Here is a 22228-nt window from a genome sequence, read left to right on the forward strand (position 1 = left end):
TCTCTGTTGTTTCTGTTCTGTCTTCTCTCTCCTTGCCTTAATTTTGTTCTGTCTCCTCTTTTGTTGTGTGTGTCTTTGTGTGTGTCTGTCTCTCTCTTTCTCTCTCTCTCTCTGGCTCTCTTGCTCTCTCTCTCTGGCTCTCTCTCTCTCTGGCTCTCTCTCTCTCTCTCTCTCTCTCTCTCTCTCTCTCTCGCTCTCTCTCGCTCTCTCTCTCTGGCTCTCTTGCTCTCTCTCTCTGGCTCTCTCTCTCTCTCTCTGGCTCTCTCTCTCTCTCTGGCTCTCTCTCTCTCTCTCTCTCTGGCTCTCTCTCTCTCTCTGGCTCTCTCTCTCTCTCTCTCTCTCTCTCTGGCTCTCTCTCTCTCTCTCTCTGGCTCTCTCTCTCTCTGGCTCTCTCTCTGGCTCTCTCTCTGGCTCTCTCTCTCTCTGGCTCTCTCTGGCTCTGGCTCTCTCTCACTCTGGCTCTGGCTCGCTCTCTCTCTCTCTCTCTGGCTCTGGCTCTCTCTCTCTCTGGCTCTGGCTCTCTCTCTCTCTGGCTCTCTCTTTCTCTCTGGCTCTGGCTCTCTCGCTCTCTCTGGCTCTCTCTGGCTCTGTCTCTCTCTCTCTCTCTCTGGCTCTCTCGCTCTCTCTGGCTCTCTCGCTCTCTCTGGCTCTTTCGCTCTCTCTGGCTCTCTTTCTCTCTGGCTCTCGCTCTCTCTGGCTCTCTCTCTCTCTGGCTCTCTCTCTCTCTCTGGCTCTCTCTCACTCTCTGGCTCTCTCTCTCTCTCTGACTCTCTCTGACTCTCTCTCTGGCTCACGCTCTCTCTCTCTCAGGCTTTTATTTCTCTGGCTCTGTGGCGCTCTCTCTCTGGCTCTCGCTCTCTCTCTCTGGCTCTCATATTTCATTTGATTTAAAAATGTCTGAGATTTTTTACTTAATCTAAGTTATATTGCATGGTGCTAATATGAATATTATACATGACTGTTTTTTCTTTTCTTTCTCTTTCTCCCTTTCTTTCTTTCTCTTTCTTTCCTTCTCTCTCTTTTTCTTTCTCTTTCTACATGAATATTATACTTGACTGTGTTTACATTCACTTGTAGATTTTTATTTTTAGTTAATTAGTCCTAAACTTTTGATTAATAGATTTTTATTATTAGTCATAGAAAAACTATAGTGTTATATGTATACTCGGAAAATTTTACTTGTTTTAGTTTTAAGTAACAATAACTGCTTATAACGTCAGACTGATCTCAGCATGACATGAATCACAGGCTGCTTGATCACAAAATCTATTGTGTTCACATATTGCATATATAGATTTTTATAGATTTTTAAATTTTTACTTTTATATTCTGTTATAGATATAGTCTATATATTTCGAGCTATTACATATATTTTGTTGTATTACTCATTCTTAATTAAATAAATATAATATTTTAATTCTCTTTTTGTACCCTATTTATTTGTAATTTACACATACATATATAGGATGTCCATTTCTATCTCAGATATGTCTTCTTTCTTTCTCTCCCTTTCTATTTCAGATATGAATTACAAAATTTTTATACCCTAATTTACCCTAAATGTTTTAATGTAGGTAATTAAAAGATCATAAAAAAGTTTTTAGAAATGTTAATTATTTACGTTCTAAGGTTGTATATAAAAGTTCTCAAAAAACCTTTTCTAAACGTAATTATAAACGTGCTGAAAACAATGAAATGTCGTTTTTAGGATGTTTTAAAAACATGAAAATGTTTGCTGGGTACCGTTATTGATGTTAGTTTGCACTTCAATGAGCTTGTGGTCCAAGTATGTAGTGTTTGAGACAGTAATGTCTCTGATTAGCTCATCATTGTTCGTGAATATGAGGTCGAGTGTGTTCTCGTTCCTAGTCCGTTTTGTTATCTGCTGATTGAGCGAGAATTTGTCACAGAATCTCAGTAGTTCTCTGACCTGTGATTGGTTATTTCCATTTCCATTTTGGGTGTGTTGTTTTGGTAGTGATTCGTCCAGTTCTAGTAGTAGTGCAGTTGTTGTGTGGTGTAGTACTTGTGTGCTTGTTAATGACTTGTATTCCAATCTTGTGGGTATCTCCTTTCCCCTACGGGCCAAATGCTTTGTTCTTACCTAGCATTTTGCTTTGTTTGGGTATGAATGTTTGTGTGCCGTATATTTTGCAAAATTTGCCATATATCTCATTATTTACTCCTCTGCCTAGCAACAAGTCTGTCTAATTATACTCATTAACTGTTTTTCAAAGTTCCCCATAGTGTCCTTTATTGAAATCGAGTTCATGAACCGTTTCAATGTCCTTATTTTCTTCTAGATTATATCTTAAAGTATATTTAAATGTTATTGTTATTATTGTTATTAAATGTTATTGTGACATTGCATTGCAATTGAGCTATGTTGTTTACCATACCGTTCATTTCGTGAGTATAAGTATGGATGCCACACTTGTGACAGGTAGAACCATGCCTTTTTTGAAAAACAGCACCGTCTGTTGCACGTAAGAGCAACCCACATTATATTATGTTGCGTTATTATTTCAATATTTTCGATTGCATTGATAATTTGAAATTTCATAGATTTCAATTTATTTTTATTTCGATTTAATAATTTTGTGTGACATTGCATTGAAATTGAGCTGTGTTGTTTACCATACTGTTCATTTCATGAGTATAGTTTATTTTTTTATTTTGTTAATTTCATTTTTTTAGCTGTTCTTATTTTTCAGTGATGGGAATATCAGATCATTTGATGTTCCCAATTTTCTGATGGAAGCATCAGACCATTATAGAATGCATCGGATGAGGTAGTTTGGAATGGTGGGGAGGACGAGAGGGGAAGACGAGGGGACAGAGGAGAGGGTAATGGTGGGGAGGACGAGGGGACTGGGGAGTTGGGGATGGTGGGGACAGGGGAATGGAGAATGCTGGGGAGGACAAAGGGACAGGTGAATGGGAGATGGTGGGGGAGGAAGAAGGGACAGGGGAGGAGAAAATGGTAAGGAGGACGATGGGACAGGGAAGTGGGAATAGTGGGGAGGATGTGGGGACGGAGAAGTGGGAAGGACGAGAGGACTGTGGAATGGGGAATGGTGGGAAGGACGATGGGACGGAGGAAGACTGGAGAACAGGGGAACACCTCAATAAACGCCAACAATGTATTATTACTCTGTGGCTTCTTGTCTCCCGACAAAGTGAATTATAATTATATATATTAATTAATTCTTATAAATTTCCAGAAGCCTGTATCAACACCCACACTAATGCAACTGAAAGAGATGTTGAGACAAGTATTGCTGATATGTTGAAGAACGCCCCAAACAAACTCGGTGGAAACAGATACAAGGTAAAGTTGGCCAATTTGCTGTAGTCTAATTCAATCTCTTTTTAGTAATCTATGAGAACATTTATGCTATGAATAAGATAAAATAATGTAACTGATTTTGAATAAATATGTAGATATATTTAATTTTCTGAGCACTAATAATGAAAGAAAACCAAAATAAGAGGTGGCTACTATCTCTAATAATGGGCTGGAATAATTTAGGATATAATATTGTTTTATATAGATTCTTGTTTTAGTTTTTTTTCTATAATATGGAAAAGGTTTTTAATTAATAAATTAAATATTATATAATAAAATAATTTATGTATTATTGAAAACAATTAGTAACAAACAATATTTCATTACAGGGTGGTGAAGCAAGAAGACATGTGCATCACACAACAGACTTGGATATGACGAATACTGAAAATGGTGGCGAGACTAACGCCACTTTAAAAGAGACTAACGTCGTCTATGCCTTCAAATGTCCTCTTGGGGACTGTAAGCTCCAAAAAAACCAGTATATAGGCAAGACAACAACATCTCTTTCTAGGCGTTTACCGATGCATAAGCAACAGGGCTCCATTAAGGAACATATAATCTCTTCCCACAACCAAACCATCGCCAGAGAAATCCTAGTAAACAACACAGAAATCATCGATAGATACAGCGATAGCAGGCGGCTTGACGTCTGCGAGGCTCTACACATCAAGAAGTCAACACCAGCAATCAACAGCCAATTAATGCACAACTATATTCTACCCAACTCAAGACTCCGCTCCAATATAGAAGCATCAAGAAATATGGACCAATAGGCTTTCTACAAATCACTTCCATTCAATACCCATTGTTTCGTGTTCTGTCTTGTGTTTAGGAATTTAATACCCTATTAATACCACCTCACACCATCCACCTCACTCAAATGTAGATATAAACTAATCGAAGATGTGTAAGTTCTATTCAGTTGTGTATGTGTAAGCTAAAGTCTTTGAAAATGTAATAAGTTTTACGAAACGCGCTCAAGTGTCGCGTCAGACTAGAAATAAAAATGAATTTTGGAGAATTGATTTTTGAATTACCTCCAACAGTGAAAAGAAACGTACGAAAGATCGAGAAAATTCGTGTTAGAATTATTAATCTTACTTTTTCGGTCATATTAAATAATATATATATATATATATATATATATATATATATATATATATATATATATATATATATATATATATATATATATATATATATATATATATATATATATATATATATATATATATATATATACATATGTCGTACCTAGTAGCCAGAACGCACTTTTCAGCCTAATATGCAAGGCCCGATTTGCCTAATAAGCCAAGTTTTCATGAATTAATGTTTTTTCGTCTACCTAACCTACCTAACCTAACCTAACCTAGCTTTTTTTGGCTACCTAACCTAACCTTACCTATAAATATAGGTTAGGTTAGGTTAGGTAGGGTTGGTTAGGTTCGGTCATATATCTACGTTAATTTTAACTCCAATAAAAAAAATTGACCTCATACATAGAGAAAAGGGTTGCTTTATCATTTCATCAGAAAAAAATTATAGTAAATATATTAATTCAGGAAAACTTGGCTTATTAGGCAAATCGGGCCTTGAATAGTAGGCTGAGAAGTGAGTTCTGGCTACTAGGTACGACATATATATATATATATATATATATATATATATATATATATATATATATATATATATATATATATATATATATATATATATATATATATATATATATATATATATATATATATATATATATATATATATATATATATATATATATATATATAAATGTTCATTTGTTCAAAATCGCTAATCTCCGAAAGTTCTTCACCGATTGCTTTGAAATTTTAACACAATGTTTCATTCGCATCAGAGCGGGTTTTTATATACATATTATATTGATGGCACGTCTGTGACGGAAATTAAAACATGCGTTTTGGAAAAATTGTGTTTTTCATGTGTTTTTCATGTGAGAGAAATCTTCAAAACCTCTTTACCGATTGCTTTGTAATTTTGACACAACGTTGCATTTGAATAGGCGCATGTTCTTATAAACTTACTATAAGCATGCCTCACCTGTGACGGGAAAAAAACGTTTTTTTTATAAACAGTTTTATCTGTTGGATGTAAGAGCAACACACGCTGTTGTCTCCCAAAGTTCTTCACTGATTGTTTTGAAATTCTGACACAACGTTCCATTCGAATATGTGCGTGTTTTTATATGCCTACTATATAGATGCCACACCTCTGACAGGTAAAAAACATAATTTTAAGAAAAAACAGCGCCATCCCTTGAATGTAATAACAACAAACACACGTTATACTAAATATGTTATGATTTCCACTTCAATGTTTCTGACTGCATTAATAAATTGAATTTTCATAGATTTCGATTAATTTTAATTTTGATTTAATTATTTTGTGTGATATTGTGTTGGAATTGAGCTGTGTTGTTTACCACACTGTTCGTTTCATATGTATAAGTATTGATGCCACATTTGTAAAATGTAAAAACATTTTTCTATTTTTAAGAAAAAACGCCATCTGTTGCATGTAAGAGCCATACACACTATAATAAATATGCTTCGATTCCATTTTAATCTTTCTGATTGCATTGTCAAATTAATATTTCATATATTTCGACTTATTTTCATTTTGATTTAATTATTTTGTGATATTGCATTGGAGTTTAGCAGTGTTGTTTACCATACCGTTTATTTCGTGAGTATATGTATAGATGCCACACACCTGTGACAGTAAAAACATGCATTATTGAAAAACAGCGCCATCTGTTGCACGTAAGGACAACTCATGCTATACTTAATATGTTACAATTAGATTTCAATGTTTCCAATTTCATTGATAAATTGAATTTTCATATATTTCGAATTATTTTCATTTTGATTTAAGGTTTTTGTGACACTGCTTTGGAATTGAGCTTTATTGTTTTCCATACAGTTCATTTTGTGAGTATAGTATATTTTTTATTTCTTCATTATTTTTCATTTAGTTTTTAATTGTTTTTCCTATATTTCAGTGATGGGAACATCAGATCATTTGATGTTCCCTATTTTCTGATGAGAACTTCAGGTCATTTGGGAATGCATCAGACGAAGGAGTGGGGAATGGTGGGGAGGACGAGGGGACGGGAGGGGGGATGGTGCAGAGGACGAGGGAACAGGGGAGAAGAGAATGATAGGGAGGCTGGAGGGATGGGGAGTAGGAGATGGAGTAGAGTACGAGGGGACGGTGGAGTGGGGATTGGTTAGGAGGATAAGGGGACGATGGAGTGGGGGAATGGTGGGGAGGACACAGGGATAGGGGAGGGAGGAAATTGTGGGGAGGACGAGGGGACAGGGGAATGGGGTATGATTAGGAAGACGAAGGGACAGGAGAGTGAGGAATGCTTGGGAGTACGAGGGGACGGGGAAGGAGGAACGGTGTGAAGGACTGGGAGACCAGAGGGAAGGTTGCTGTGGCTGAGTTCAGCTAGTGTATATATATATATATATATATATATATATATATATATATATATATATATATATATATATATATATATATATATATATATATATATATATATATATATATATATATATATATATATATATATATATATATATATATAACCATTCAGGCTTGTTCGCATTTGTGTTCCTCACGTGTGCCCCAAAGAATGAGGTGATTTGGTAAAATGCTATGCCCAAGATTACTATCCGAGTGCCGGCGGTGGGGTGGTTCAAATAGCCTCGGCTATCACCTCATTATGTCCGGTCGTGATGGTCAAGTGGATTAAGGCGTCTTGTACATACCAGTTGCGTTGCTCCTGGGAGTATGGGTTCGAGTCACTTCTGGGGTGTGAGTTTTCAATTGCATATTGTCCTGGGGACCATTCAGGCTTTTTCGCATTTGTGTTCCTCACGTGACTCCCAAAGAATGAGGTGATTTGGTAAAATGCTATGCCCAAGATTACTATCCGAGTGCCGGCGGTGGGGTGGTTCAAATAGCCTCGGCTATCACCTCATTATGTCCGGTCGTGATGGTCAAGTGGATTAAGGCGTCTTGTACATACCAGTTGCGTTGCTCCTGGGAGTATGGGTTCGAGTCACTTCTGGGGTGTGAGTTTTCAGTTGCATATTGTCCTGGGGACCATTCAGGCTTGTTCGCATTTGTGTTCCTCACGTGTGCCCCAAAGAATGAGGTGATTTGGTAAAATGCTATGCCCAAGATTACTATCCGAGTGCCGGCGGTGGGGTGGTTCAAATAGCCTCGGCTATCACCTCATTATGTCCGGTCGTGATGGTCAAGTGGATTAAGGCGTCTTGTACATACCAGTTGCGTTGCTCCTGGGAGTATGGGTTCGAGTCACTTCTGGGGTGTGAGTTTTCAGTTGCATATTTTCCTGGGGACCATTCAGGCTTGTTCGCATTTGTGTTCCTCACGTGTGCCCCAAAGAATGAGGTGATTTGGTAAAATGCTATGCCCAAGATTACTATCTGAGTGCCGGCGGTGGGGTGGTTCAAATAGCCTTGGCTATCACCTCATTATGTCCGGTTGTGATGGTCAAGTGGATTAAGGCGTCTTGTACATACCAGTTGCGTTGCTCCTGGGAGTATGGATTCGAGTCACTTCTGGGGTGTGAGTTTTCAGTTATATATATATATGTCGTACCTAGTAGCCAGAACGCACTTCTCAGCCTACTATGCAAGGCCTGATTTGCCTACTAAGCCAAGTTTTCATGAATTAATAGTTTTTCGGCAACCTGACCTACCTAACCTAACCTAACCTAACTTTTTCCACTACCTAACCTAACCTATAAAGATAGGTTAGGTTAGGTTAGGTAGGGTTGGTTAGGTTCGGTCATATATCTACGTTAATTTTAACTCTAATAAAAAAAAATTGACCTCATACATAATGAAATGGGTAGCTTTATCATTTCATAAGAAAAAAATTAGAGAAAATATATTAATTCAGGAAAACTTGGCTTATTAGGCAAATCGGGCCTTGAATAGTAGGCCGAGAAGTGCGTTCTGGCTACTAGGTACGACATATATATATACATATATATATATATATATATATATATATATATATATATATATATATATATATATATATATATATATATATATATATATTGTATTGGAGGGGCCTACATTCTCTCCAATGCGTTATGTGTGGTTTCCTCCGAGGCTATGGGTCCCCCTTCTTCCAGCCAGAGGTGGTACTCCCTTCCATTATTATATATATATATATATATATATATATATATATATATATATATATATATATATATATATATATATATATATATATATATTGTTGGGGGTTTCACCTCTCTACCCTTACTCTGGGGTGAGCAATAGTTACGCTCAAGGTCACTCACCGTAGCCCTGCGGGTCTTCACTCGATCCTCACGGCGCCACTGCACGCCAGGAGAGTCTCCCAGTCGATCTTAACGGCCTCTTATTAAGAAAGAGTGAGAACACGACTCGTTCACTTGACTGTCGTGTGCCCTCCCCAACAATCGGGCTCTACGGTTAACCACAAGGTCGCCAACTGGTGTTTTAGGTGGCCAGTAACACCATCAGTGGACTGGTGGAATTAGTGGTAGCCTTGGCAAGGTCACACTCAAAAGATCAGGAATCAGGCAGGTACTTATTGTTATCACTCAATGCTTTCAGTATAATGTAGCCACAAGATCAATGGAGGGGATGATATAAACACAAAGATGGTTTTGTATTTTACTTAAAATGTATGAAAGATGTCACAAAGCCAAACAATAATCAATAAATCAACTGATCCTGACGCGGCCGGTAATTCCCACGAATAGTATGCGATCACTATGGGGGCAACACCTCCCCTCCTCATCAAGTGTCAAGAACAGCTGATCGCCTGGCCCCCGCGCGGAAGCTCTTTGCTTGTTTTCAGATTCACGCGCGCTGTTTCTTTAAGTTCTCCAACATTACTATGAACTCGCACACACGATATTGGCTACAACAACACGTATCACTTGGTTACACTGTACTCAGGCTCAAACAGTCTTTTCTACAATCAATGCTACAATGACTCACTGTAATGGTCTTACACTGTTATTCATCCAACAATATATTATGAAATATTAACACTGGAGTTTTCAGTACTTTCTCTCGTGGGCGATAACGCAATAATTCACTGTACTCACAAATGACTCATCACTGCATAAACATAGCATATATAATGTAGATACATCAAATATCAATACATGGAAAATAAATGATTTCTGGGCACACAGCCTAACTTTCATATACTGGCATAATATTATATAATTTACCACTATATGTTCATATCAAAATCTATAGAAAGATATACACAACACAGTAAATTTATCACTTGTTCCTGGTGCCTGTACACACCAATAATTAACATGAATATTACAAGTACTCTTGATAGTACTGTCTAGCACACTGGTGCTTCACCGTGACATGGGTGAGACTTGCTCACGACATATAAAATCCTCAGGCTAGATAATATAGCCGAATAACATAGCTAACTAAAGGGGAATGGGGAGGGAACTAGAAACACCTACTTCACCCTATCCTCCGATGAGAGTCGAGATGTAGCTCCTGGTCCTCGTGTCGGGAACGCCCCCACACTACACGTCGTCGTGTCCTACCAGAGCCTCTCGTCGTCCCACCGTTTAGCGCGTCGTCTCCGTGCCTCCTCACTGCAGGTCCGTCCTCCTTCTTAACTTCTTGAAGGTTGGAGTCGGTCTCCTGGCCGTCGTCTTCTCCCAGCAACGGCTGTCGCCTACGTCTCAGCTACAGTCGTCCGGTTTCCCCAAATAGTCCTCTCTTCCTCAGCTACCCAGTGACTCTGTCTGCCACTACGCTGTCACGAACTGGTGAATTGCCACAGACGTCACATACGTCACTGCACGGCTCCACTGCTTCTTGCACAGTACCTGACTGGAGCATTTGTTGCTCAAATATCCGTCAATTCCCTCTTCTGGTTCAACACATGAACTAGGGAAGACTTCTCAGAGTACTGGCGGACTTCAGGTGACGCGTAAACCTACGGGAGCGGGAAACAACTGTCCAACTGACAGGACCAACCGTCGCACGTCCGACCTCTATGACGTGTCGTGTCTGACTGATGGCGCCAGAGTGGCGCGCGGCCTGGACCCCCTTCCTTCGTGACGTCACTTTTGCCACGGGAGGTTTTCATTGGCTCCCAGTGCCACATTGCTGTCGGTGACCAATCCAGTGCCACTGACGTCACACGGTTTTGGCGGGAGATCAGGGAGGCACGCGCCATCTTGGCTCCCTAAAGGGCCTAAACCACAGGCCAAAATATTACTATTTCACAAATTTCTCGGCTCTCCGAGAACACTTCACTCTCTCCCATATACCAAATTGTAGCCTGCAACGTAGAGAACGCTTGGGAAAAGCAGACATGACTCTTACTGCAGGCGTGGGAGAATTATAAGGGGGGGGGAACACCGTCACAATATACATATATATATATATATATATATATATATATATATATATATATATATATATATATATTATTAAATATGACCGAAAAAGTAAGATTAATAATTCTAACACGAATTTTCTCAATCTTTCGTACATTTCTTTTCACTGTTGGAGGTAAATCAAAAATCAATTCTCCAAAATTCATTTTTATTTCTAGTCTGACGCGACACGAGCGCGTTTCGTAAAACTTATTACATTTTCAAAGACTTTAGTTCACAAATACACAACTGAATAGAACTTACGCATCTCCGATTTTATATCTACATTTGAGTGAGGTGGAAGGGGTGATGTGGCATTAGCACAAGACAGAACAAGATGTGGTATTAATAGGGTATTAATTTCATCAACACAAGACAGAACAAGAGTATTAATAGGGTATTAATTTCATCAACACAAGACAGAACACGAAACAATGGATATTGAATAGAAGTGTTTGTAGAAAGCCTATTGGTCCATATTTCTTGATGCTTCTATATTGGAGTGGAGTCTTGAGGTGGGTAGAATATAGTTGTGCAATAATTGGCTGTTGATTGCTGGTGTTGACTTCTTGATGTGTAGTGCCTCGCAAACGTCAAGCCGCCTGCTATCGCTGTATCTATCGATGATTTCTGTGTTGTTTATTAGGATTTCTCTGGCGATGGTTTGGTTGTGGGAAGAGATTATATGTTCCTTAATGGAGCCCTGTTGCTTATGCATCGTTAAACGCCTAGAAAGAGATGTTGTTGTCTTGCCTATATACTGTGTTTTTTGGAGCTTACAGTCCCCAAGAGGGCATTTGAAGGCATAGACGACGTTAGTCTCTTTTAAAGCGTTCTGTTTTGTGTCTGGAGAGTTTCTCATGAGTAGGCTGGCCGTTTTTCTGGTTTTATAGTAAATCGTCAGTTGTATCCTCTGATTTTTGTCTGTAGGGATAACGTTTCTATTAACAATATCTTTCAGGACCCTTTCCTCCGTTTTATGAGCTGTGGAAAAGAAGTTCCTGTAAAATAGTCTAATAGGGGGTATAGGTGTTGTGTTAGTTGTCTCTTCAGAGGTTGCATGGCTTTTCACTTTCCTTCTTATGATGTCTTCGACGAAACCATTGGAGAAGCCGTTATTGACTAGGACCTGCCTTACCCTACAGAGTTCTTCGTCGACTTGCTTCCATTCTGAGCTGTGGCTGAGAGCACGGTCGACATATGCGTTAACAACACTCCTCTTGTACCTGTCTGGGCAGTCGCTGCTGGCATTTTAGGCACATTCCTATGTTTGTTTCCTTAGTGTAGACTGCAGTGTGGAAACCTCCGCCCTTTTCCATGACTGTTACATCTAGAAAGGGCAGCTTCCCATCCTTTTCCATCTCGTAAGTGAAACGCAGCACGGAACTCTGCTCAAATGCCTCCTTCAGCTCCTGCAGATGTCTGACATCAGGTACCTGTGCAAAAATGTCGTCAACATACCTGCAGTATATGGCCGGTTTCAAGTTCATGTCGACTAAGACTTTTTGCTCGATGGTACCCATGTAGAAGTTTGCAAACAGGACACCTAGGGGAGAACCCATGGCGACCCCATCTACTTGCTTATACATGTGCCCATCCGGGCTCAAGAAGGGTGCCTCTTTAGTACAAGCTTGGAGTAGTTTCCTCAGAATATTCTCTGGTATGTCAAGAGGAGTACAGGCTGGATCACGATACACTCTGTCGGCTATCATTCCGATTGTCTCGTCCACAGGTACGTTGGTAAACAGCGATTCTACGTCCAACGAGGCTCTTATCCCTGTGGCCCGTGTGCCCCGCAGTAAGTCAACAAATTCCTTTGGAGACTTCAGGCTGAAGGCGCAAGGAACATAAGGAGTCAGCAGGCCGTTGAGTCGCTTCGCCAGTCTGTACGTGGGTGTGGGTATCTGGCTAATGATTGGCCGAAGTGGGTTTCCAGGCTTGTGCGTCTTGACATTTCCATACGCATATCCAGGTTTATATTCCCCAATGATCTTTGGCAGGTGGAGTCCGGATTTCTTGGCGTTCACAGTTTTATATATATATATATATATATATATATATATATATATATATATATATATATATATATATATATATATATATATATATTTTTATTATAATTACCACCTCTGGCTGGAAGAAGGGGGACCCATAGCCTCGGAGGAAACCACACATAACGCATTGGAGGGAATGTGGGTCCCCTCCAATATAGTTTCTGTGTGCTTTTCTCCTACCACCCCCTTCCCGTTTTTTTTTTTTCCTTTATTGTGTATTTAAAGGTTACAAAACATACAAGACAAATGCCTAAAGGTTATGGATCTCTTGAAGCTCCTCCGCTTCTGGACAGGAACTGAGGACGCAGCAAGCATTTCCCCTCTGGATCGCCACACTGAGACGCTGAAATAAAAAACTTGAAGCCCTTGGGTCACTGGTGACGTCAATGAGCTTGGACCCCAATTCCTTGAGAAATCCCAAGGCACTCTTGCCCCAGGGGCCATGCGTCTCAGACGCTATGGGAACAAAGAGGTATTGACCTTCCAGTCGCCTGTACTTGAGTGATTTTGCTGTTTCCCTGTGGTTGGCCGCCCCACCTGCTTGATCAGCTCCGAAGTGTACATAGGTGTCAGCCAGGGTGGATACACATGTGTCGTCCCACACCAAGTGTCTACCCTCCTTCCATGAGTATATGGTGATGCCATCAGGGCGAAGTGCTGGGAAATCCGGGTTTTGGACCCCTAGGATGCGAGGTTCTCTCTCCGCTGGGCACCCAGCTGAGACGAGGCTTCTCTTGATGATGTCATTGACCTCGTTGTGTCTTGCATGCCAGCCCTTTGTGCTTCCTTTGCTGGTATATATATATATATATATATATATATATATATATATATATATATATATATATATATATATATATATATATATATATATATATATATATATATATATATATATATATGTATATTTTGTGACGATAATCTCTTTCCAGAGATTGAACCTGCTCTTCCCTACTTAAAGTTCTGTTTATTCTACAAGTATAAGGTGCTACATTCAAGATACGTCCACCAGTAGCACAAATTGAGAAAATTCGTGTTAGAATTATTAATCTTACTTTTTCGGTCATATTTAATAATATATGTCTACAGGAAAGACTGCTACCAAAATATAGTAATATATATATATATATATATATATATATATATATATATATATATATATATATATATATATATATATATATATATATATATATATATATATATATATATATATATATGTATATATATATATATATATATATATATATATATATATATATATATATATATATATATATATATATGCGAACAAGCCTGAATGGTCCCCAGGACAATATGCAATTGAAAACTCACACCCCAGAAGTGACTCGAACCCATACTCCCAGGAGCAACGCAACTGGTATGTACAAGACGCCTTAATCCACTTGACCATCACGACCGGACATAATGAGGTGATAGCCGAGGCTATTTGAACCACCCCACCGCCGGCACTCGGATAGTAATCTTGGGCATAGCATTTTACCAAATCACCTCATTCTTTGGGGCACACGTGAGGAACACAAATGCGAACAAGCCTGAATGGTCCCCAGGACAATATGCAACTGAAAACTCACACCCCAGAAGTGACTCGAACCCATACTCCCAGGAGCAACGCAACTGGTATGTACAAGACGCCTTAATCCACTTGACCATCACGACCGGACATAATGAGGTGATAGCCGAGGCTATTTGAACCACCCCACCGCCGGCACTCGGATAGTAATCTTGGGCATAGCATTTTACCAAATCACCTCATTCTTTGGGGCACACGTGAGGAACACAAATGCGAACAAGCCTGAATGGTCCCCAGGACAATATGCAACTGAAAACTCACACCCCAGAAGTGACTCGAACCCATACTCCCAGGAGCAACGCAACTGGTATGTACAAGACGCCTTAATCCACTTGACCATCACGACCGGACATAATGAGGTGATAGCCGAGGCTATTTGAACCATCCCACCGCCGGCACTCGGATAGTAATCTTGGGCATAGCATTTTACCAAATCACCTCATTCTTTGGGGCACACGTGAGGAACACAAATGCGAACAAGCCTGAATGGTCCCCAGGACAATATGCAACTGAAAACTCACACCCCAGAAGTGACTCGAACCCATACTCCCAGGAGCAACGCAACTGGTATTTCACAATTCCCTACGCTTCCTGCAGCAAGCCCAATTCAACAATCAACAGCTTCTACGATGGGCTTTATGTCTGCAGAATTTCAACCTGGAGATCTTCTACATCAAAGGTTCTGACAACATCATAGCTGACACCCTCTCCAGAGTCTATGAGGTAGAGACAGCTCCACCTACCACTCTACCACCTGAAGACGTAACTTCACCCGGAATCGCAGGCTTCGGGGGAGAGTTGTGACGATAATCTCTTTCAAGAGATTGAGCCTGCTCTTCCCTACCTAAAGTTCTGTTTATTCTACAAGTATAAGGTGCTACATTCAAGATACGTCCACCAGTAGCACAAAACGTTTTGACCAGGAGGCAAAACGTAACCTAAACCCCCCAACTCCACACTCCCTCCAAACGCCGGCTCGTCATCAACCAGCCAACTACCCATCCCAGCCTGCTTGCTCCTGATTGGTGACTCGCCGACTGCACACCTGCATACTGCACCTCAGCGCCATCTACCTGAGTCGATGTTTGAGCTTGAACCAGCCATCAACTTCAGAACATTCTTTGTGCTCTAAGAGTTGACATCTCGCTCTGGCATACTAAGCTCTCTGGCTCTATATACTATGGGAGGTCTCAGCCATAGCCAATATTCTCAGCACCTGATTATTTTTCACTGTATATTTATATTATTGTAGAGTAAACTTCATCCCTATTAATCATTTATGTTAAATTGTTTTTTGACTTGTTCATTTGCACTGTACATAAGCCAAGGGATTGTCTTTGTTCATATTTTGTTTTCTATATTAATTAAAGTTTCATTGTTCATATTTTGTGTTTTGCGTGTCTTCCCTTACTTTACCACAAACAAACAGGCAAGCAGTCTATCTTTTTTTTTGTAACTGTGACCAGGCATTGACACCTGCCATTGGAGGACTGCCGAACATCTACACTCCAACACTTTCCCGTCACATTTAATGGGGGTCTGTCCACGGAGCTTCACTCTGGTACTAGTAATACAACATCAATTTGTGGTAAGCGTACTTGGCTTTGCAACAGTTGCTTTTCAATATTTTCATTACTTTTCATATTTATATGGTGCTGTGTGTATTGTGCATTCCGAGAGTAGCATATGGTGAGTGTGGGATAACTTTGGATTACTTGGTGACTGTAGGTCGCAGTCATTCTCTTAATTTGTTATCCCTCCCTCAGTGTTATTACTCGTGTTTACCACCTTTTGTCCCTAGGATATTTCTCACATTATCGGCAGACCATCATTGTGGTACCCTGGTACTTTGGTTTGTCTTCGGGTCAAAGCACCCTATCTTCTGCAATCCGACCGAAGGAGGATACAGAGGGCCATAGTTCCTCTAGCACGGACTAAGTTGCTGAGTTTTGACCTCAGCAGCAGTTCTCGTCACCAGTTGACACTCGCACCCCTACACGTCGGTCAGAGATGATGATATTTACTTAGGTAGGGATTTAGCTTTCTTTTTTCAGAGCACAAAGTTCTCTAATTCTGTAAGTATCATATTTCATTTAGTGGGAAACCCTTGCTTATGTCCTATAGAGACTCGGCAAGGTATGCCTACATTCTTGGACTACCTTATTCACTTTTGGAGCAATTAAATGTTTCATTTGTTTTAGAAACTCAGTTTCATTTATTTAGTAGGATTTTCTTGCCCTTATTCTCTTACATTGAGTACCGGGTACAAGATTTCCTGCGATTTTGATTGACTAATCATTTACCATCCTAAAATTAACGTTAATTGTTAGATTAAAATTCCACAGAATAGTTACCAGTTGCCACGTTATCCTGTTTCTGACATTTACCATATCACAACTATATTCGTTGTACATTTATTTGCTATCTTTCACCATGTTTCGTCTCCAAGCTTTTCGTAACGGTCCAGCAGGTGAAATAGGGACCTTATGTCGTGCCAAGAGGACTGAATTATAAGCTCTTGCCCACGAGTATCAACTAGAGGTTCCCCAAGGAGCCAACAAAAATGACTTGCACAACTTATTAATGGATCACCTCTTAGATGAAGGGAAGATTGACTCTGAAACTCACGAAACACATTCTATTGCAGATAAACATGATTTGGCAACTATAAAACTCAAGCTCGTACTTGCAAAACGTGAGCGGGAGCAACAGCAAGCAGCTCTCCAAATGAGGGAACGCGAGGCGACCCGGAGGAAAGAAGAAGCTGCAATAACGAAAGAAGAGCAAGAACGTGAGATGGCCCTATTCAGAGAGCGTGGGCGAATACAGCTTGAAGCAAAACAACGTCACCTGGAGATACAACGCGAGCATGACAAACAGCAAGCGGATATGGCTATAGAATGTCGTCAACGAGAACTCACGTTGGAAACTACACACCACACTCAGCGCCAACAAGCTACCGCTAGTCTTCCCGTAAGTTTCAATATCTCTCATGCAAGTAAGTTAATGCCACCATTCGTTGAGACAGAGATTGATGTCTTTTTTACCACCTTTGAGACCCTAGCTAATAAACTTAGCTGGCCTGCAGATCAATGGTCTACCCTTCTCAGAGTGCATCTCACAGGTAGAGCTGCAGTTACTCTCAGTACCTTAGCGTCTGAGAATGACTACCAGACCCTGAAGCAAGCAGTTTTGGACGCCTACCTTCTCTCCACCGAAAGCTACAGACGAAAATTCCGTGACTATCTAAAGGCAAGTACCACCACCTTTCTAGAATTTGCCAATACCAAGAAAAGATATTTTATGATATGGCTGGAAGCAGCACATGTCTCTACATTTGCAGAACTCGTCCACCTCATGCTAGTTGAGGAATTCTTGAGACGTGTTCCCCCTTCCGTCCGTTTATATCTAGCAGATAAAGAAGAAACCGACTACATCAAATGTGCAAAGTCAGCTGACACCTACAGCCTCATCCACCGGCTGACACCAGAACCACCTTCCAGTAAGAAGTCTTGGTACAATTACGATAAAGTGAGTACAGATCACGCGAGCTCAGAATTGTATTGTAAGTATTGCAAACTCTATGGACATACCATAGATAGATGTGGGAAGGCTCAATACAAAAGCAATGAATCTACCAAACCCAAACAGACTCCTCCTAAGTCCGGTAAGCCTGTGATGAATGTTGGTGTTCATGTTAATGATCTTTCTCTCTTCAGTAAACACCTGTATCCTAGAACTGTCTCTACCGACGGTATAGATTCGGAGGGACGTTTCAAATTGAAGATCTTGAGGGACACAGCGGCTCTTCCCTCAATAATATTGAAATCAGCTGTGCCTAACATCACCTACACCGGGGAAACCGTCCTTAGCACTGACCTCACTGCTACCACTCCGTATCCACTCGCCAGAGTCCACCTGGATTGTCCCTTCGTGACCGGTAAAGTCCAAGTCGCCATCAGGGAAAAGCCTTTTCCCATGCCTGGAGTGCAACTTCTCCTGGGCAACGACTTGGCAGAAGATCTGCAACCGTGCAACCTGATCATCACGGCCACCCCCAGGTGTGTACCTCTGTAATGGATAATCCCATCTTTGAATATGTTCCAGCAGAGGTCCAAGAAAGTGATGAAGTTTCTCCTCCGGTTTTGGTGACCATCCATGCACAAGCTGCACGCCCGCTACCAGCTGACTCTACTGCAACCGCTGTCCCTCAAGACCCTTAGAATCTACCCCAAATCTTACCAGTTTGGAGTTCCGTAAGTTACAGAGGGAAGATCAATCATTAACATCATTATTCTTCCAGGCTGAGACTCAACCTGACAGTATCCCTGGGTTCTTCCTAGAGAATCAGTTGTTCTACCGCTGATACAGACCCAGTAAGCTGAAGGAGGATGACGATTGGGCCAATGTCGAACAACTAGTGATTCCCACCAGCCTACGGCCCGATATTCTACACCTGGCCCACGGAGCTCTTTCTCACTATGGTTTCAACAAAACCTACCACGGAATCAGACAAGACTACTACTGGCCAGGTATGGTAAAAGATGTCAAAAAGTACGTGCAACAGTGTCATACATGTCAGATGGCAGGTAAACCTAACATCTCTATTCCCCAGGCTCCATTAACTCCTATCCAGGTGCCTGCGGAACCTTTCCACAGACTCATCATAGACTGTGTTGGTCCTTTACCCCGGACCAGTTCTGGCAACGCCTATATACTAACTATCCTGTGTCCTACCACCAGATTCCCCATAGCAGTTCCAGTAAAGAATATTACGGCTGCTACTGTGGTGAAACAACTAATGAAGATCTTCACCCAGTATGGATTTCCAAGAGAGGCTCAAAGTGACTGTGGCACCAACTTCACCAGTGATCTCTTCAAGAAGACACTGGAAGAGTTCAACATCACACAGGTATTGTCCAGCCCCTATCATCCTGCATCACAGGGTTTTCTTGAACGTAGTCACCAGACTATTAAAGCACTCCTAAAGAAATTCTGCAATGACACCTTGAAAGACTGGGATAAACAACTTGATCTCATTATGTGCATTTTCAAAAGTCTCCCCAATGAGTCTCTAGGAGTATCTCCTTATGAGATGCTCTACGGACGTAAGTGCCGTACTCCTCTCAAAGCTTTTAAAGACTCTCTGCGTAATGCCACCTTTAGTGACCCTAAGAATGTTCCCCAGTTTCTTCAAAACTTAAAACACATTCTAGAGAGAGTACGTAAATTTGCTAATGACAATCTATTGAAAGCCCAGGAGAGGATGAAGACTCATTTTGACCAAAGCAGCAAATTAAGGAAATTTAAACCAAGAGACTTCGTGTTGGCATATTTTCCTATCCCAAGTTCCCCAATGCAAAACAAGTTTTCAGGACCCTACCGCATCAAGGAGTGCAGAAACAACCACAACTACGTTCTTGAGACTCCAGATAGGCGGCGGAAAACCCAGTTGTGCCACATCAACCTCCTGAAACAGTATCAAGGTACTCCCCCCTCTGTGTTGTTATCAGTCTCCACATTTAAAGGTCCATACCTCCACAGTGAAACCTTCCCTGCTTCTCCCGAAAGCACTAACACTGAGTCGGTGCTTTCCAACTCGGAAATTCTTACTAATCTTCATACCTATTTGCAGGACAGTAATAGTGCACCTCTCATCAGAATCTTCAAGGAACACCAGAAGTTGTTCAGCGATGATCCACAGGAGTGTAATGTGGTTCAGCACGATCCCAACTACTCCCTGACACCCGGCCGATTCATCAACCTTTCTACCGAATCAGCCCGAGTAAAAAGGAAGTTATGCGTGCTGTGATACAGTACCTCTCGGATCATGGGCTGGCCACCCCTTGTGAGTCCCCTTGGGCCTCACCCTGCATCTTGGTGCCGAAACCGCATGGTAAAGTGAGGTTATGTACCGATTATCGGAAATTGAATCATGTGACTGTCAAGGATGCGTACCCCTCACCTAGAATAGATGACATCCTTGACGCCATTGGTAATGCGCGGTATCTATCGAAGCTGGACTTACTAAAAGGATACTACCAAGTATGTTTGACAGAGCGAGCTAAGGAAATATCTGCCTTTACCACTCCTTTTGGCCTTTACAGATACGAACGCCTTCCATTTGGACTATGTAATGCCCCGGCCACCTTTCAGCGAGCTGTCAACCGCGTCATCCAGGGCTTAGATAACACCTACGCCTACTTGGATGATATCGTTGTGGCAACCAACACCTGGAGCGAACATCTGCTCCAGCTGCAACGATTGTTTGCCAAGCTCCTGACAGCCGGCCTCACCATCAACTTGGGCAAGTCCACCTTTGCTAAAGGTAAAGTGCGTTATCTTGGTCATGAGATAGGGAGTGGCAGCCTAGCTCCGTTAAACATACATACCCAAGCCATCCACCATTACCCACAGCCTACCACCAGGAAGCAGCTCCTGCGCTTCCTTGGTCTTGCCTCCTACTACCGTAGGTTTGTGAAGAATTTTAGTACGGTGGCGACACCATTGATCACTTTAACCAGCCCCAAGCAACGGTATCATTGGACCATTCAGCAAACCATTGCTTTTGAACAACTTAAATTCCTGCTCTGTTCTAATCCTATTCTCGCCTCGCCAGATATCACGAAGCCTTTCATCCTCCATGTCGACGCCAGTGGTACCGGCATCGGGGGTGTCCTGATGCAACAACGAGGCGAGGAGATTCTACCTGTTAGCTACTACAGCTACAAGTTAAAACCGCACCAGAAGAACTACAGCACTATTGAAAAGGAACCACTCCCCATCGTCCTGAACTTGCAGCACTTCGAATCATACCTGCAAGGTGCTCGGTCTACCACCATTTACTCAGACCACAATTCCCTACGCTTCCTGCAGCAAGCCCAATTCAACAATCAACAGCTTCTACGATGGGCTTTATGTCTGCAGAATTTCAACCTGGAGATCTTCTACATCAAAGGTTCTGACAACATCATAGCTGACACCCTCTCCAGAGTCTATGAGGTAGAGACAGCTCCACCTACCACTCTACCACCTGAAGACGTAACTTCACCCGGAATCGCAGGTTTCGGGGGAGAGTTGTGACGATAATCTCTTTCAAGAGATTGAGCCTGCTCTTCCCTACCTAAAGTTCTGTTTATTCTACAAGTATAAGGTGCTACATTCAAGATACGTCCACCAGTAGCACAAAACGTTTTGACCACGAGGCAAAACGTAACCTAAACCCCCCAACTCCACACTCCCTCCAAACGCCGGCTCGTCATCAACCAGCCAACTACCCATCCCAGCCTGCTTGCTTCTGATTGGTGACTCGCCGACTGCACACCTGCACACTGCACCTCAGCGCCATCTACCTGAGTCGATGTCTGAGCTTGAACCAGCCATCAACTTCAGAATATTCTTTGTGCTCTAAGAGTTGACATCTCTCTCTGGCATACTAAGCTCTCTGGCTCTGTATACTAAGGGAGGTCTCAGCCATAGCCAATATTCTCAGCACCTGATTATTTTTCACTGTATGTTTATATTATTGTAGAGTAAACTTCATCCCTATTAATCATTTGTTATATTGTTTTTTGACTTGTTCATTTGCACTGTACATAAGCCAAGGGATTGTCTTTGTTCATATTTTGTTTTCTATATTAATTAAAGTTTCATTGTTCATAGTTTGTGTTTTGCGTGTCTTCCCTTACTTTACCACAAACAAACAGGCAAGCAGTCTATCTTTTTTT

Source organism: Procambarus clarkii, chromosome 34 (assembly GCF_040958095.1).
Source record: "Procambarus clarkii isolate CNS0578487 chromosome 34, FALCON_Pclarkii_2.0, whole genome shotgun sequence".
NCBI lineage: Eukaryota > Metazoa > Arthropoda > Malacostraca > Decapoda > Cambaridae > Procambarus > Procambarus clarkii.